The 19435-nt window shown below is 44.9% G+C and overlaps 1 protein-coding gene across 2 annotated transcripts in view; it reads left to right on the top strand.

Moving 5' to 3' along the window:
* SOBP (sine oculis binding protein homolog) overlaps positions 1 to 16626 on the top strand; it is a 167604-nt gene extending 150978 nt beyond the window's left edge. For both annotated transcript variants that reach the window (XM_069598232.1, XM_069598231.1), the window contains one exon: positions 15272 to 16626. The gene's annotated coding sequence lies outside the window, so the exon portion shown is untranslated. The remainder of the gene's footprint in view (positions 1 to 15271) is intronic.
* Positions 16627 to 19435: the final 2809 nt, after the last annotated feature.

The following is a 19435-nucleotide window of genomic DNA, read 5'->3' as shown; positions in this document are numbered from 1 at the left end:
TACCATTACTAAAGTGAGAAGTGACCAGGTCAAGGAGAGTGTCACTAGTCCATAAGTAGCATGGGGCCAAAAGAACATAAAAGCATGAAATATATGATGGCTATTTCGATGATATATATTTCTGAATAAGGAATCAGGCAAGGGTCTTGTACGAGGACCAGAGTCATTACTAAAAATATTAACCTGACTTCAGTCAATTTCAGAAGATGCAGTGACGAAATCGCCTACGGTCCCCCTGAGATTGGAAAGTTCTTTTTTATGATGGGTTTCCCCAAGAAATTACAGCTTTTCTCTAAACCCAGAGACTCTCAGTCTTTGCCAGCTACAGTGGGGTGACAAGGCGAGTGATTTAAGATGGGGGAAGAATGCCTGTGCCCTTCTAAATCACATCGCCTCTTGCCCTCTTTAGTTCCGTGTCAACTCATAGCACAGTCTCAACCTGCTGTAATTCACTCACATTCTCTGACCCTTCCTGATTTTCTCTGCACATGTGGCGCTGTTTTTCTTCTATGCCTTCAGAAACCCTGCCCATGCATGTGGTTACGGAAATTGGAAATGCATCCATTAAATAAAGGACTGCATGGCTTTTGTGACCTGACAGTGAATACTGTTTGGTGACAAGTTAAAGCCAAAGGGGAAGCATTAAAAACCAAAACCAAACCCGGGCTGAGTTGTGGTAGGTGAGGCGGAGGTGAGTGATTCTCCTTGCGCTTGTTGGTAACTCGTATTATCTCTCGGCATAGAGTCTGTCAGTGACTGCCATCCAGGTTTTTCATTCTTTTTGCTATGCCCACCATTTTCATACAATAGGACTATTTTTAAAAAATCACTAAAATAGATTCAAAGCAGACTGTAACCTGAAATCAGTAGTCCAGGCAGCTGCTTGTTACCTTCAAAGAAATAATCATTTTTGCTAGTTCTCGGCAATCACAAGGTTTTGTATTTTCCTTTTGACTGTTTCTGTTCCTGGTTACCTGACTTTATGCATTCTTGTTCGTTGATATGATTACAAGTGATTTAAATAGGCAGATATTTTCCTAGATGCAGAACTAATTAAGTTTAGTTGAAGATTTTAAAAGGTTGGAAACTTCCTTTAATCTTCAACTTTTAAGATGCCAAATACCAGTTCTGCAGCTTCTGTAAGCTGAAAATAAAATCCCTCCAAATAATAAGGAAAACAATGTATAAACATTTCCCAAACTCTTCTCTCCACAAAGAATTCCATTTATAAATGGAATACTCCTTTCCTTGTCTTTGCCTTGGAGTTTGGGGGATAGCTGTTTGTATTTGTACATTTTCTGAATTTCAGCAGTTTACACTTGTTTATGGTACAATGGGGAGTTCACAGTAACCATTTGCAAATGTTTGAAGTTATTCAAAAGAAAATATCCCCCCTCCTTGATTTTCCAGGGAAATGACATCTTCTCTTTAAGTAAAATAATCAATGGAAAAAATGTGTACCATGAGTAACCCTTTCACCCTCACTTTTTCCATTCCCAAGGAGTGGCAAGACCAAGAACTCCCCACCTTTGTGGCTCCCAAATTTCTAAGACCAGAAAGAAAATCTGAGAGTCTTGTCCCCAGCCCCTACTCCAAGATGCTCCCCTAACTCTAGCAGCAGGAGTTCCTTCCACTTTTTGTTTGCTCTGAGAGGGCTGAAGAAGGGATGGGGGCTGTAGTTTAGACTTTTTGGAGTTTAGAGTTTAATTATTAGCCTGACCACGGAGCCACAATCCAAGAAAGGACTATTTCAAGAAGAGGGCAGGGGATTCGCCTCATTAGGAAAGCCCAAAGGATGGAGGTGACAAGTAACTTTTTGCCAGTTCAGGTTCTTCAGCTAAGTTTGAGGGAGTCGGCTGTCTGCAAAGTCCATACAGAAGAAATATGACTATGGATGCCGACCATGAAAGCAAGGAAAAGAGGAAACCCTTCAACTGAGAAAAAGAAATCAATACAAATAGGATGTGCTCAGATCCTCTGCCAGACTTGAGATTTTTAATGTGCTAGTACTTAGTTACTGGAAACATTCATTGGCAACACCATCCCTGGTGGTGCAGCTCTGCCTGTTTGTTGGGATGCGAATGGCTGCCCAGCTCTAGGTCCAGGTGGTTCAAAGAGCCAGCAGTGAGGAACGGCCAGGTCTGTGTCATGCACACACGTGAGTGGTGAGAACTGGAGAGAGTGCTTGCTGTGATCCTTGCAGACTCATCAAGGAGAGTCTTATGGATGAACAGTGTCAAGGCTGCTCTTAGACACATCTTGCTTAGTGTTGCTGGGTCTCTTTTTTAACTTTTAGAACAAGGAGATTGAAAGAGGGTTTTAATGTGCGGGCATCTGACTAGATATTATTTCAGTCGAATTATGATGGAATGGGAAATGACATTTGTGATCGGGTATTTATTTCCTTTAGATATACTACAGCCCTCCTCCTTCAACAGGGCTGGGACTAGAGTGAGGCCAGAGAAATGCTTAGTGCTCGAATTTTAGTGAGGACTCCAGGGTCAGGCATTGTGGCACAAGTCCTGGCCCTGATCTACCAACCTCGTGATCTGTGTGGCAGCACCCCAACCAAAGCTGCCCTCCATGAACTAGTCTATGCACAGCCTTCAGCCACTCCCCCTGGAATTTTGTGGAAAGCTTTATGTGCCTGTGAGTGGAAGCATTTTCTTGGGAGGAGTGGTTCACGGATTTTTGACTTCAGAAAAAAGTATCTTCCATATCTGACATATCTGAAGGGTTATTTTATATGATCGCCAAGCAGTATCTGAGCAGAAGTTTTTCTTGTTACTCTGAGGAAGATGAATTAATTGTAAATTTCCCTTAAAACTTGGAATTTACTTTTAGCAGTTTTCACTGTGGACCTAATATTGGAAAATCACTGTTACAGCCATATAATGTAGCCCTTGTCTCAGTTGCCTTAGTGACAAAATGCAAAAGGTCACAGACCTTTCTTCAAGTTACTATAACCTGTGAGTATCTGTAGGGAAAGCAGAAAAGGGAAGCAAGGAAAGGAACAAGCTCAATGCTTCTTCACCACTTGGCCTTTCAAAGTTTATGCTTTGTAGGCAGCGGCTGTCCTTCACTGGAAAACCATCAACCCTGCTGTTAAGGCCAAGGGATTGGAATGGCTCGAGTTGGAGAATTGGGTAGATGAGTAAACACCAGAGCACTGGTGTGGCCATATCTGGGAGCACCACCAATCCCCATAGTTCCTTAGCACATACTTCTTCACCTGGAGAGAGTGCTCTTGGACAGGTGAAGGCATTCAACTAGCTATTAACAAGCCATGGCCCAGAAGGGCACTGGAAATAAGCTCCCTGTCTAGTTTCCAATGAATCGCTCCCTTGCTGGCTCAAATGACTGCCTGGGCATCCTGGTTCAATCATTTACACCTACCTCCATGCAGACAAGCATCGTGGGGGGCAGAGGTGTTTGAGGACCAAAGCACACTACAGCATGAAACACTTACCTCATGTTGTGGAACACCCCCACCACCGATACACTGCCTTTCCAGACTCTCTTGTCAAAGAGATTGTGTCAGCGGCTGAGGGTGGCCGCCGTTCAATCTTCCTTCACCCTCTCCCATACAGAGTTGTTTTGTATTCTTTTGTTGCTGGTTTAAATAAATATACATGGATGCATGTTAAGGCAATGCATTCTGCATGTGTAAACTTTTTTTTTTAATGCCTCACAAACATAAAAGGAATCCATTTAAGAGAAACAAATAAATTAGCTTTAAAAGATAAACAATTTAGCCCTGGCATAATTTAACATGGTCTTAGTCTCAAGAAAAAGGAGTAAATGCCATCTCAGATGCCAGCTCTAAATACCCCAGAGAGTTCTTCTCCAGATCTGTGTATTTCCACAGCACTCTGCTTGAGGAAAAATCAGGGTGGGGTCAGAATGGGGAATATGAGGCCATCAGCAAGGAGGGGAAACACACACACACACGCAAATTATTTCAAGAGTCATTTAAAAGATTCTAGTGAAAATGAGCAGAAGCAAAGGACGACAACAACAAACGTTGGAATAAATCTCCTATGCTTTGAAAAGCTCCTGCATGTACTAAACGTTCTTAATTTGGACCCTCATCAAGTTGCCCCTGAGATCCCTTAGCTCTGAGCTCCTGGGACCAAGCTGTGGCCACAGGCAAGAATGTGCCTGTGCGATTTCACCCAGTGCACAAGTCTGAATAGGGAGATGGGGACACAAGAGCAGAGCTGCCTGGCCACGCGGGTGTGGGGTCAGGACTGGGACAATCAAAGCTGCCTCACGCTGCCCGGCCTCATTCCATCCAGAGACTTGGCTGCGATGCTGGTTGTCTCATCATTTCCCCCTTTTGAACCTCTAGTTTGTTGTCTTTCTGTGATAGCAAGCTGTGTTTTGTTTTGGGCAAAAAGGGAAGTAAGAATGTGACAGAAGAACAGAAGGGAGAAACACATTTTATGGACTCGTTTGATATGAAACGTTGACCTCATGTCCAAAAGATGCAATTAAAGAGTATATCTCTCCCTCATTTGCATGGCTTATTTCCCCAGACGTGTTTTTGGTATTGAAAATGAATGGTATTCCCATACAACATGTGTCTCAATTTGTAATGATATCCTCCTTGCAGCTGGCTTAGTTCTCCAACTGTTTCTAAAATGTTACTGTCTTAAATTTGAGCCAACCTACAATAACAAATTATCTGGAAGCAACGTGGCTGAGCTGCATTTGGTGAGAGAAGGGGAAACCCTATATTTCATCCTTCAACTCTTGTTTTGGAAATTCAGAACTGTAACATGATCTTTTTCTAAGGAAATCTACACACGCACACTTTTAAAATTGTGCATATTGGGTGTTGTGGGAGCAGGAATGAGCAGGTTTAGGTTTCTCTGCAAAGTTCTGCATCCCATCAACAAACCCTTTTGATATTTTAAACCCATATTTAGAGTAATTTCAAGATATTTGGAGCACATGTGGTTAAATGTAAAACTTTGTCATTATGATTCGTTGGATGTTTTTATTTTAAATATTTATAAGCCATTTTTAAGTACTTTATCCAAAAGATTTCTCCTACTAAAATACTATAATTGAGTGGTATCTGAGCATCAACTGAGCGTATAGTAGACAGAGGGTGAAGTCACTGCAACACGCATGCACGTTCTTCTTGCTTTTCTGGTTTTGATTCAAATGTCATTTTTAGTAGATTCAGCTTATTTTTTAACTGTATAAAAAGTCATGAACTGGATTGGTTGTCTCTGGTTTTTTTTTTTTTTTTATGAGCAAATCCCCCAAAGGTAAAATGTTCAACTTGAATTATGTCGATTCCTACTCCTTTTTTTTATCCTGAGAATAATTAATAAAACTTTCCATTAGAGTGTTGGATTGGAATCTGTGCCCATAGGAACTTAAAAGTGTTATATTGTTCCTCTAACATGTCTTAGAGACAGTTTATTGGTAGTTAGATTGAATTCTTTACTATTCACCCTCGGCCATCAGAAACTGAGACATAGATCCCGTCTTTATCATAAGTAGCCTATTTGAGTACTTAATATGAGAAAGAGGAAGGGTGGGGCGGGGAAAGGCCTTTTTCCAAACTTAAAATCCATTTAACCTTCACAAGTTATAAATTTCAAACTGACCACAGGCCTCTGGGGCTCACACTCTTTATGGCTGGCAAAATACAACTTTCTGGTAAGAATGGGGAAAAGAAGACTTTAAAAGGGCTCATAAACTTGCTTGGACATCTACTAGCTCTTACCAAACAGCATTTTCATGAGTTAAGTGTAAATGAGTCAGAAACATATAGATTGAATTTCTTTTAAAATACACGTGGGTTTAAAAATTAAGGCCAAAGTGCTTGGCAAAATAAGTTTTGGTTTTAGCCAAACCTCAAATGTTTGAAAAAACTAGTTCTACAATTTGCCAAACCAAAAATATATCCAGGTCCCTCCATTCCTCTCATTTAATACGATGCCATCATAGGCATGGGACTGAATGTCTATTTTCATATCCACCAGGGTTTGAGCAATGTGAGTCCCAAATACTAAGTGAAAAACTATGAAAAATCTTTTTGTGGAAAAACTTTATGACCTTGAAAATGAAGATGAGCAGTCACTGGTTCAGGGTTCTGATTTTGATAGCCCTTCTCACTGTCTGATCCTCTGATCAACTTGTTCTCTGTCTCAGCTGTGTGTGTGTGTGTGTGTGTATGTGTGTGTTTGATGCACAGAATAACTTTTTAAAGATCCTATATTTGAAATGCTTAATTTTTACTTAATTAATATACCACGATCCACAAAAGTTAATAAACTCTTAATCATATCTGAACAAAGGGAGGCAGTCTCCGTTTACTCATTATGGTTCAAAGTTAGTCTTCATTTATTTCCCTAGAGGGTAACACTTATCCGTTTTCAATCAATTGTCTTGAATACTGACTCCATGCAGGAGAGGCTGCTAAAAGAGTTAGAAGGAAGGAAGGAAAGAAGGATGGAGGGAGGGAGGCAAGGAGGGAGGAAGGGAGGAGGGTGGGGAGGGGAGAAAGAGAAAAGCCAAGAAGTGGGAGAGGGAGCGGCAGGAGTCTTTGACTTGTTTTGAGGAGCCAGTGACCTGAGAGAGACAGGAAATAATCAAGCTCACTGTTACGAGCCTCATGCAGAACCTGCTAATAGATGTGATACTGCAGACAGAGGGCTTTGACAAGAGCAGGGACCCAGGCAGTTCACACTTTGTTGTAACTTGGTACCCAGCTTGGGGCTGGCAGGATGGGCACGTGAATGAGAAGAGAGGGTCAGGAAAGGTGTAGTTAATGGCATGACCACGGTAGGACTCCATACAGCAGGTGAATTTGGGGTTAGGTTCTAAAACCCAGAAGGGCCGTGAACTGGCAGTCAGGAATTGGGGAATAGGGGAGGCAGTAGGGTGTCAAAAGCCACAGGTGAAAAGAAGAGAAGCCACATGAGGGAGGGCTGTCCCTTCACCCAATTGGAGCAGAGGGCTTGCCTGCAGAGAGGGCAAGGCGGGAGGCCGGACGAGGGCAGGTGGGTATTGGAGCAGAGGGTTGTGGAGCTTGTACTCTGAACATCAGGCAACGTCAGGAATGGCTGGAGGTCTGTGTTTGAGGAAAATTCCTTTAGCAGCTGTTTGCAGACTGAAAGGAAGCAAGAGAGAGACTGGCATCGCTGAAGCCGATCCCTGCATTCTGATGACAGGCTAATTACCAGCAGTGAATTCTAAACATGGCAGGACGTTCTCGCTGCAACATGGGGGGATGAGCACTGCCACATCCACGTTTTAAGTATGAAAAGCCATCGTAGCAATGCGCAGGGAGGATGGACTCTTTTCTTTGAGCCCAGAGTAGGCCTAAAAGGCTTCATGGCACACAGTGGAAGGAAACCTCAAGACTACAGAACATCCCAAAGTTCAGGCAAGGGGATACTGGCCAGGGCCCCAGATTGTCATGGAAATAGGGCTCCACCCTTCTGACGACCCCCAGCCCTCCCCTCCCCCTCCCCTCCCCCCCACCCCACCCCCCCACCCCCCCACCCCACCCCCCACCCCACCCCCCCACCCCATCCCCCCACCCACGGCTGCTCTGAACCTTAGGCTGCTGGGGCAGGGCGTGGTGCAGGCTGTCAGTCGCCTCTTAGGTGCTCAAGGAAGACAGTGGCTCACCTAGCAAGGGACGTCCCTGGATGGACGCGGAGCCTGGACAGTGGCCATGGTGATGCCCAAAGCTCTGTCTTTGGACTGAAGAGCAGCCACAGGCTTGGGTGGCTTGCTCAAGGTCAGACACCGGGTGAGATGTTCACAGAAGCTGAATCAGATCCCCCCAGGGCCAGCAGGTACTTTTAAAAGAGTTTGGTGACTGTGGGAGATGTCCTTTTATCTTTTTAACTCCCCAGACCAAAGGCCTTCTGAAACTTTTCCTGTGGTGAAGTGGACTCCTGGTAGTAAAGGGAGGCAGTATCTGGTTTAGGGGTACACACCTATGCCTTGAGGTTGGGCCAGCCTGTGTTCAGATTTAAGCAGAGCTGATGACTGAGGGAGGAAGTGGTTTCTCTCCTGGAGCCTAAGTCCCTAGCTCATCACATTGCTGGGAAGAACAGATGAGGAAACCTAGGTAGAGTGTGGTGCATGTGCGGTACCCAGGAAAGCGAGTTCCTGTCTTATTAGAAAAGCTACAAGGCCTAGGAGAGGAGCCCAGGGCTGGAGTGAGGTCTGCTTGGTCTGAAACTGGCTATGTTGCTTATTACCAGCTGTGAGTTTGGACAAGCTTTATAACTGTGTTGTGCCTACATCTTTCTCACTAAACAGTTGTAATAACTAATATTTCCTGTGGCCTTTTTAGATGTAAGCAGTGTTCCAGATGTCATATGCCCACAACAACCCTCTGGGGTTTTGTTATTAAACCCATTTTATAGATGAAGAAACTGAGGTACAGAGATGTTAAATATCCTACCCAGAGTCACTAGCCAGTAAATGGCAGTCCTGGGATCTGACTGGTAGCCTAGATTCAGAGTGTCCCTGCAAAACCACTGAACATGTCTTATATACCAAAAAAAAATGAAGGTAATAAGGCCCACTTCATAGTTATCGGGCTCCAGTGTAAACAATGGAAGTACAATGCCCAGGAGGTTCCTGGCGTATATATAGTAGGTGCTCATTATAAGAATTGTCGGGGTAATGCCTGCAGCCCAGAACTTCCTTCAACGTGTCATGGGAGGTCATGAAACACTTCCATGCTACCAACCTCGGAAGTTAGGGAAACTATTCCAGAAATCCTCCTAAGATGTCTGGCTCCACTTGTATAAGCAGAGACTGGGGCACGCAGAACACATGCTCAAGGTCACAGAGAGGTGCAGCCAGGATCAGAACCTGAGTCCTCTGCCTTTCCCCTCAGTGGGACACCGGATACGACCTGGGCTGCTTGAGTTACACAGCTGGTGCCAAGGACCAGAATCATGCTTTTGCCACCTATGGCATTGCTTCCTCACACCACGGAGCTGATTTCAGAGAGGAAATAGGTTGTACCTGAGTATCTGGAAAGGCCAGAGAAAAGCAATTATTAGCCACACACTCCATCTCATTCTCTGTTGGGGAGGGGGCGGCCAGGAATCAGCATGCTTGCTCTTATTTTTCACATGAAATTTCCTTAAATATGAAGCCCTTCTCTCTTTCTCCTTCTGTCTTTCTGCTAAAGGGCTGGTTCTAAAGAATAAATGAAGTGTCAGACCTCTTTCCCAGACCTAGCCTAAAAATCTTAAAGTCTGTTGATCCATAGACAATAGCTACTTGCCACATAAAGCTGCCTTTTTCTCTCAGTTTTTTTTTCTTATCTTTTCTTTCTTTTAAACTTAGACTGCCTACGTTCAGATTATATAAATAACAAACTCAATCTTAGTACAATAAACATCTACTTTTGTGTCCAGGGCAGATTTTTTGGAAGGCGCGTGAGCCAACATCAGCTAGTTTGTGTATTGGCTAGGACTTGAATGAAAATGCAATTATTATTTCTTGTCAAAAAATTTCTTGGAGTTCTTGTCTCTAAGGCCCCTGCCAGCTTTGACATCTGCTTGTCTGGGGGAGGAAGGGGAGAGATGAAACCTGGACTAGGGGGCAGCCCTGCTCTGAGGGGAGCGTGGACTTTTGGGTTGTAGGAGCTAGACTTCAGATTTGCTCCTTTCTAGCCGGTGACCTTGAGCAAGCAAGTTCTTGGCAAAGTTTCCTCATCTGTAAAATGGGGACAGTGATAAATACTTCATTAGCATTATTGTTTCAATAATCAGTATATAAAATACACTTGTTTTCAAGTGAAATAAATATATAAAAGTGCCTAGTGTGATACTTGACATAAAGTAAGTGCTCCTTAAAATTTGACTCTTTTCTTTGAAAATGCTGTAACTTTCCCAAACTGAACAGGAAGAGCTTGGTCCCAAAAGTCAAGGGGCATAAGGATTGAGGCTTTTCTTCTAAAATTTCTTGCAAAACGTTAACTATATCATGTAATTCTTTGTTTATTTTTCTCTTTCATGAATGGATGTAGCCACTTGCTCCAGCACATTTGTAAAAATGTGTGCAGTTAGTCATGAATCCCTGCCTGTTTTTAGAAAAGGACCAGAGACAGGGTAATTTGTTTTGCTTAAACTCTCAGGTTTTAGAAAGGACTTGAGGTGGCTAAAGAAGATCCATTGTCCAGGGAGAAGATAAAGGCTTTTGCAGTGCACAGAAGGGGTTCTGCAGCTCAGGGTTCTCTTTCCCCCGGGATCTTTTAGAGGTCAGCAAGAGATAGCCGTGGCCACTTGTGTGAACAAACAAGTTTCTCTGCCCATTTGACTCATAGAACCAGCTAAACAAAGAAAAACAAAACCTAAATTTGTAAAACAAAGAATTAAAGATGGAGTTATCCCAGTTGGGGGTCTCATATGGTTGGAATTTTTGTTGATTAAAGAGTAAAATAAGAGATATTGCTAAAGGAGGAAAATTATTAAAAAAAGAAAATCAAGGCCTTCTGTTTAGTTTAATTTTTTTTTTCTTTTAGATAATATGAGCCTTAGCTTATCAGAGCTGTGGGGTGGGCAGCTCAGTAGTGATGGAACTTACTGTTGGTGCCACAGCCTTCTCATCATGGGTTATTTCCCAAAGCAATCATGCTAGAAACAAGAAGCGATGTTTTTAAATTACTTTCATCAATTAGCAAGCAAGCTCTAAGAAAAGAGATGCCATCTACTTTGTAAATTAAAATGGTTTCTAGCTTGGTAAAAGCCATTTCAGAACTCTTCACAAAGCAATAGTGGATAGAGGAGAAAGGGAACCATATTTTGGCAAAACCTTCCCAAGCTGTAGCCCAGTCCAGGATGGCTTGGTGTGGAGACCACGATCTGGCGTCACACCCGGGCTTATCAGCCAGTGCAGGCGGCTCTGTTCATTGACCACGGGGCTCTCCCCTTGTGAGCGTCCCAGAATAGCTGCAGCTACCTGAGAGCAGTCCAGTCCTTGGGGACTCATTATTGTCGCAGATAAACAGCATGGCCGAAGCCAGCACGTAATAGCTGTATTTAACTGTGATAAGTGATGGGCCGACGTGCCTGAGTGAGTGGCATCACGGCAGGGCCGGGATAACTGGACAAAGACAAGCCAGCCTGGCAGTGGGCATCTCTTGCACATCATAGGGTTAATGCCACAGGATTTTGGATTCGGGGGAATATATATGACAGACCCGGAGAGCTTGCATTCTAGAAGACAGGACAGACCTCCAGGATTTTGTTTATGCTAATGACAAAGGTATTTAAGGAATCAAGGAAGAATGAAAATTTGGAAAATGGATTAGATTAATGGAGGCAGGCTTCCTCGCAGAGGTGGAATCTTGTATCACGGAGGGATTATCTTGAAAATACAGAGTAAGACACTTTTCATTGGAATACAGAATAAGACATTTTCTGTGGCTACACATTTATATTTGGGAATGTGTAAATTAGAAATTTTCCTTTTAAATGCAACCTGCATCTATCTTGTTTAGTCGCTAAGTTGTGTCAGACTCTTTGCTACCCCATGGACTGTAGCCCACCAGGCTCCTCTGTCCATGGGGATTCTCCAGGCAAGAATACTGGAGTGGGTGGCCGTTTCCTTCTCCAGGGGATCTTCCTGACCCAGGGATCAAACCCAAGTCTTCTGGACTGGCAGGTGAATTCATTATCATTGAGCCGATGGTTAGGCTGTAAAGGCCAAAGAAGAAAAGGTGAGAGTGACTCTATACTGACAGCATCAACATTAAGATGAGTTATTAACACTCAGGCCTATTTTTGTTTTCTATTGTGCTCTGAAAGTGCTCGTGTGATAAAGGAAAACTAAGTCAGTCTTAGCAGTGCTGTCCTCATGAAAAGGGAGAGTGTTGGTGGACAGAGGCTCGCTCAGTGTACTTGGCATGCAGTTATGACTCCACAAAGGAGACACTGAATTTCTCTGGCCAGAGGGGCAGCTGGGCCTGGGGTTCTGAGGGCACCCGGCTGTGTGAGCCTGCCGGAGAGCATGCACTGCGGAGCGGTTTTCATACACGGTGCCTGCATGGTCCATAGGATGGGCTGCACATGCGTGTGTGAGAGACATTCCATGTGGCAGGGCCCTGGGCTGTCCTGCCTTCAGCAAACCCCCAATTCAGAGGAAAACCCAAATGTGAGGCACAAACAGAACTGCTTGCGTTAAGACACACTTCCCTTAGGAGTGTGTGTGTCTGTGTGTGTGTGTGAGAGAGAGATAGAAAGAAGACTTTTTCTAAAACTTAGGACTTCAGGGTGGAGACGTTGATAGCCTTTCTTCTACGGTGTGTACTTCCATACTTGATGATGGCTTCGGTCCAAAAATCCTATAAATACAGTCACAGAATATGAGAGATGGAAGATATAATAGAAAATCTCACCCAGGCCTTCATTTCACAGAGGGAGAATCCAGGCTCAGGGGGTTAAGGAATCAAGGTCACTGCAGAGGGTTCATGCTGGACTATAGTCTACGTCTCAGTCTCACTTACTGTAGAACTTTCCCCTTTACTCAGATCAGGAAATTTAGACAGAGAGGACAGATTGTCCCATATGATGCCTCTGCTGGGCAAGGGTCAGCTCGGGCCCTGAAACTTCCTGCCACGAACGCTTTCTAAAACCCCAAGCTCACTCTCTCCCCACTCTTGAGTTTCACACCTTGCGAGCCAATAGCTCTCAGGAAGGTGACTCCCAAGCTTGGTGCTTCATTTTCATTGATTCCTGTGTCACCAACAGAGGGGCTGCCCTGACCATCCAGAGCCAGGAGGACAGAGGAGGAGGCCTTCAGTTCACCCCCTCCTCAAATATCATCCGCCGAGAGCAACTCGCACTTCGGCAACACCACCATCCTGCCTGGGTGGGTGTCCTAGACTCGGCACGTGCGTGGGGAGAGGGAAGGAAATGGCACAGATATTGCCTTTAGCCATTAAAATAAGCTTGGTGTGAGGAGGCTTTCTGAGCAGCAGGAGTGGGGCTGCAAAAAATAGAGTGCGGTGCAGCTGCACCCTTTAGAACTTTGGGGGAAAACACATATTATTTACCAGACAATAATAGATACCAGAGAATAATAATGATTATTATAGTGTTTGGGATGGCAAACGCTGTAGTTAAGGTTCCAGAATGGCTCTCATTATAATCCCGTTTTCCTGGTCCCTTATGAAAGCCTGGAGATTTTCTCCAAGCAGGCTGTTGCTGTCCGTGTTTGGCCTTTGTCCAAAGGCGATTTCAATATAAGGAACTTATCTGAGACATATTCCCCTTTGGAGGCGGTCATGCTCACATTAAAGAAAAAAGCTATATCTTTGAAAAAGCAGTTGTAGCATTCTTGAGTGAGTAATTCAAAATGGTGGTGTTTCCCAGTCACTGGAAGAAAGCATTAAACACCTTTTTTTTTTTCCCCCTTTTTTAAGAAAGGTTTCAGAGGTCCCCTCTGACTATGAGATTTGGTCACTCTTGGTCCCAAGCCCAGAGGTAGGGATGGCTTTCCTCCCTTCACAGCAAGTTTCTTACTGTGCTTCTTACACAAAAATAAATCCTCCCCAGAAAAAGCTATGCTCTGTCCATTTGGATCAGTTTCCAAGTTCTTGTCTCAGTCCTTTGTGACCTCTTATTCGATGGTGGCTCTGTGTTTTTGTTTTGGTAACTCTTTTCACCTTTGTCTTAAAGAAAGCAAGAAAGAAAGAGAAAGGAAGGAATGAAAAAGAAGAGAGAGAGAGAAAGAATGAGAGGAAAAGAAATTAAAGTGAGCTCTTTATTCTGAGATAAATATCCACATTTCCAAATCTGACCATGCCAAATGAAAAGGTTTCCATGGCCTTGTAATTCCACTCCCATTGCATATTTGTGGTGTTTTGCATTTTCACTTTGGTTATTTAATATACATATTAAATGCACACAGATCTGGTGATTTAATGTGATTTGGGGAACTCAGGCATTTCCTGTCATGCACATTCAGATTTTCAAGTCTTGTTTTTTGGCTGATCATTATTATGGTTACCATTAACACCAGGATTTGGATAGCAGGGTTCAAAGCATGAGCTTGGATGTAGTCCTCCCAGTGGGCATTTTGACCTTTTCACACTTGCACTAAATTCATGCTGCAGACACTCTGAGCACGTTTCCAGGTCTCTCTGAGGCCTCTATTTCTTCATCTATAAAATGAGGAAATTGCGTATATTATCTCTGGGGTCCCTTCAAGTTCTCCATTCTGTCACCTGAAATTATTTGTTCATTGTTCTAGGAATAATCTCAACAATTGTAAAGATGTTTACGAGCCCTCTGCTACCACATCATGTTAGCCAAATTCTACCCATTCACATTTCTGACATCTCCATTTACGGGCAGGGGGGAAGAAAGTACTGTTTGGGGACATGGGGAACAAGAGTTGTTTGACTCCCATTCATTTGACAAATGTGTGTTGAACTGAACACATTTGTCCCTGGGTGTAGGGACATGAGCAAAACAGACACTACCCCACACCTCAGGGACTTCACAGTTTGGTTGGCCAACTTCTAAATGGCTGCTTCCTAGGGGTGACGGCGGAGTGTCTTCAGGAGGTTGTATTTTAAGCCAAGAAACTGGTAGCAAATGAAATAAGCCAGTAAAGATAGAGAGGCAGAGCCTGACATCTGTGGTGGAAGTTGGGATGGGCGTTCCCCACTTTCCTGGTGACTGTCCTTCATACCTGCTACACCGGGACGAGTCCCACGCTGGGTTTGGATATGAAGGGATGTGAGTGGCTCACCTTTCAGGCTGACCCACATGCTAAAACGTTCATCTCATGGCCTTCCTCCTTTGCAGCAAACCTCGGGGCTGTTACATGCGGTACGGGGGTGAGGTCTGCAGCTCCAAGTCCCCTAACGAGCTTGCCTGTCTTTGGGGGTGCCCTTGAGCAGCTCCAAAGACCTCCTGCCAGTTAAGGGTGCACTAACGTGAAGAGCAAAAGCTGCCAGGTCGCAAAGGATGCCGCTGTGGTCTTTGGGCGAGGGCGTGGTGCGCCATGCTCATTATGGTATTCCAAAAAGCGACTCGAGTTTCATTTCCTCACACAAAGCTGGCAGGGCTGACCCTGCGCAGAACCGTGAATGAAGTCGTGTGGAAACCAGGCTGTGCCGCCCCGTTGTGGGGCCTCCTCTCCAGTCTGACCTGCCGGCTGGAGAGTGCGCTGCTCTGACTCAGGCCGGGGTTCTCCCCAGCCTGGGGGTGGGGGGCAGTTTGGTCCAGTGGATTCTAACAAACCCCTTCTCCTCTATTTCTAGGAACGCGCACTCACAGGGTAACTTGCATGGAGAGAGGGCGCAGAGCAAACCATATCTCGCCATCCAATGACACCAGCTGGTCCGCTCACCACCCCCTCTGGCTAAAACTCAAGCAAATAAAGCCGCTTCCTGTCATTAAGCATCTCACAGGAAGCAGCTCTCCCTCAGTGGCCTCTAGCCCAGAGAAGCCAGCACGTCTTGGACCCACCAAGCGGGCCCAGCCTTCCTGCCGCCACCATCTCTGCTTCTCTCCAGAGGAACTTAGGGATTTTGCCCCTGGTTTGAAAAAAAAAAAAAAAACACACACAAAAAAAACCAACAACAAAACACCAACAAGCCACAAGGACCAATGTAGGTATTCTCCCCTCCCCATCTTCCAAGGCTCAGAGGGTGAGGCTGGAAGACGATCCGAATTTGAAAACAAAAATCTTTTTTTAATCTTTTTAAAAACTGCTGTGGTTTTGCTGCTACACGAAGAGTTGTGATTTGCATTGTACGGTTTTGGACCTATACTGTTCACGTTTTGACGGCGGAGAGGGATCGTACTGGAGTCCCAACGCTTCCAGATTCATCTCTGTCCTGCCCAGGATGCACTTTTAAATGAAGAGTTAGAATATTTTATTGGCTAATATACTTTTCTTGTTATTTTTACAAAGGCCACCTTTATCCTTTTTAATGCCATATTTTCAGTGTTACACTTTTATGGCTTTTAATTTTCGATTTGACAGATGTAAGAAGCAGCATGAATAGTTTATACTGTGGTTTTTCAGAGACTGAATGCCAAGAGAACTCGGTAAATGTTTATTCTTCTCAGCTTTCTCTTTAAATTCCCCTAAATAGCGCCCCATTTGGGAACAGAGCAAGAGTGTTGAACTGAAGACCAAAATGCCCTGAAGGTGTAAAATAATCCGAGGGGGAATATTTGCTGGGCGTCACGAAAGACTTGGATGAAATTTCAACCCTGATGGTTTTCGGTGATCCAGGAAGTCAGTGAAGCAATCTCTCTATACGCAGAGCCCTTTCATGATAATTAGAATGGTATGGACAAACCAATGAAAACAGGAGGGAAAGTGAGAAAGCTCACCCATGATTCTGTTTCACTGTTTGCTTTCTCCTGTCATGGTTAAGAGAAATGTGCAATTCGATCCTCAATCAGTGGGTGGAGGATAACAGGGTAGATTTTCTTGTGTGCACTTGTACAGTTGTAGCTGGGAGTCCAGAAGTCCTCTAGAGCATGTGTACTGGCACTGAGTTGGTGAGACAGTTGTGGAGTATCCCATTCTGATGAGTACAGAAAAAGAAAATAAGGGAAAAAAAAAAAAAAGAAGAAAACAAAAAAAAAAAAGAAAAAAAAATCAAATCACCTTGTGATTCAGTGTATCTGTTTACTAACTCCAATAAAGCAATTGTTCCCTCTGGAGGGGTCCAGGTGCCCCTGCCCACAGGCTGCCGAGCTGGCAGCAGGAGGGGGCGGGCGAGGCCAGGACGGTGTCACGCTGGCCCTGAAGCACCACGGGGCCGTGGATGCGGTGTACATACTGTATTTCTATATCCTCCTTTGTACAGAGTCACTTAACAAGTCAAGCTACTGTCTTACAGGTGCTCCTTATTTATTAGAGCTGTGAGAGCTTGGGGGGACACACCTGGCGAGCGAGCTCGCTTTTTAAAAATGAAATGTGGGGGGGCAGGGGAAGGGGGTGGGAGGGAGGGGAAGCTCGCAAGCCCAGGGAGAGATTTATAAAAGTGAACAAAAGGAAAACTTCCAGCCACCGATTAAACCAACCAACCGACCCCAACACCAAACCCGCCCATGCAGGACGCAGCAGCCCCACCTCTGGGCATCCCTTTCCCTGCGGGGGGCCCCCAACGTTCTCCTCGCTCCCTGACACAGTGTCCGATTCATCAAACAAAAATAAATCTCTAAGAAAGAAAAATGCACTTACATGTGCTTATTTTGCTTTTCTCATTATTATGACTATTGTTGTTATTTTCCTTGTTACAGAAGGTGTGCATGTCTTTCCCCCAGGGAAATTTTTTTTTTCATATAAGGCTAGTTTTAAAAGATGTCGAAATAGAAGGCGTGAAGCTGGCCCTTCCCAACCTGCATCTCTGCAAACAAGAGCCCACCTGGTCTGTTTGAGGGTCTGATTTCCCACCATGTCCATCACTGATAATACACAGCACATGTGGAGTGAGCTCTTGGGCCGGTATACGGGGGTGTCCCTTCCCAAAGGCTCTCCAAGTCCTGATTTTTTTGGCTCCAAAGGTTTGGTTCTAAGGCTCAGGAAGCGCCATGCGCTAGAAGCAAAACTCCCCAGTGGACTCTGCTCCCATCAGTACATCAGTTCACCTGTAGGTCAGGAGTACTTCGTGAATGGGAAGAGTCAATCTGGTTTTGCTTTGGTACCTGAATTAAACATCAGAAAGTTTCTAAGATGGGAAGTACATGAATACCTAGTTCTAGTCAATGTAGATCTACCCCAACCCTCTTGTTTTACATATATATATATAAAAACTGAAGCCTAGAAAAGTGAATTGACCTGCCCAGGCTCCACACTGAGTTGGTTTCACTTGTCAAAAAACAAATGTTCATTAAAAAAACATAGGCACCATCAGCAGTCTTCTCTAAATAACCATCCTTGGGGTGGATTCTGACGACCTAGTTTCTTTCTCTTGTGGAGCCTGAGGGATCTTGGAGGCTCCGCGTGTGGGTTTATGGTTATGACTCCATGGGAATCCCTTAGCCCCAGCCGAGTTCATACAGGGGCAGGCACCCAGCTGGGGCGGTCTGGTGCAGAGTCCCTGATAGCATTATTTATCTGGACTTGGCTGTAGACACCATCGCCCAGGATACTTATTCTGCTTTTGTCTGTAGTCCAAGACTGTCCAGCAAACATGTTGACCCTTAAGGAAACAAAAGCTCCATTTGTTTCAATAAAGAAAAGATTCCGTGGTGTCACATCAGACAGCACACCTTTTCCTCTTTCTCTGCCTTCTCTTAATCTCAGTGTTCCCTGAAATACAGAATCCTCTTGGGCTATCAACACTGTGTAGAGAGAAATAGAAATAATTATGCCAACATTTATGAACACGTGTTGAGTACAAGTACATTATTAGCCTCATTTACTCACAGAAGGTCCTAGTATTCTCCCCTTATTTTAATTGCATATGAGGATCTAAAAGCTCAGTGTGTTTAGTAGTCGGCCCAGATCATGCGGCCAGTGAGGGACAGAATGGGATTCAGGCCCAGGGGTTTGGCCCCAGAACCTAGGTTGCACGTCCAATCTGCAGAAAAACTGTTGACATCTTCAGGAATTGTCATTTTGTGGTGCAGTAATGCAGTTTTGTAAGTTCTTGGCAGTGATTCGGTTTGTTGTTCTAAAGTGGCCCTCATTTAAAACTAAGCCAGAGAGTTGAGTGTTCATGGTTACCCCTCTCCATTGCTTGTTGGGTGTGTGGATATGCTGAGGCCACTCTGCTTTCGGAGAAATTAGGCAGTGAATTCCCTGTTGGTTAGCAAAGGCCCACTGAACACACCCGTATGTGATGCCGAGGGTAGCCCAGGAGAGACCAGAGCTCACCGCTCCTGCCCCGGGTGGCTTACACATGGTGGGAAGGTGGGGTTGTGGAAAAGATGGACCACTTCTCAGTCTCAGCAGGACCTCTCTGTAAGTTCCTAGGGTTTATATGAATGTACACTTTGAGCCTGGATTCACAGCTACGCAAAGCCACCTCCTTTTGCACATGTTCCCTTGACACTGGATGGGCAGCCTGAGCTGTGAGCAGATCTGTAAATGCCACTGGTGCTGCCCAGAGGGCACAGCCAAAGGCCAGGGCTGGGGCCCAGGGGCAAAGGCATCAAGATTCGAACCTGCTTCCTGCCCTCTCCGGCTCCTCCTCCACTCTTAGCTTCAGCTTCCTTGACAAGCTTCCACAGGGTCCCTCCCGGGAATGCATCTACCCTGCTTACAGCTCTTCAGCGGTTCCCTGTGGCCTATGGAGTGGCACCCAAAACCCTCCCTGCTTTGGCCCCTGCTGTCTTTTCCAGCCCCATTGGCTCCCTGCCCTCAGCCTCACCTGCATACCATCTGCAGAATTAGGAACTGTTTCCTGACACCCCTGCTCTCTCTCCCACTCCTGTGTCTTTGCACAGGGAGCTGCCTT

This window comes from Ovis canadensis, chromosome 8 (assembly GCF_042477335.2).
Source record: "Ovis canadensis isolate MfBH-ARS-UI-01 breed Bighorn chromosome 8, ARS-UI_OviCan_v2, whole genome shotgun sequence".
NCBI classification, from domain to species: Eukaryota; Metazoa; Chordata; class Mammalia; order Artiodactyla; family Bovidae; genus Ovis; species Ovis canadensis.
The sequence above is the reverse complement of the archived record's forward strand: the minus strand, read 5'-3'. Positions and strand labels throughout refer to the sequence as shown.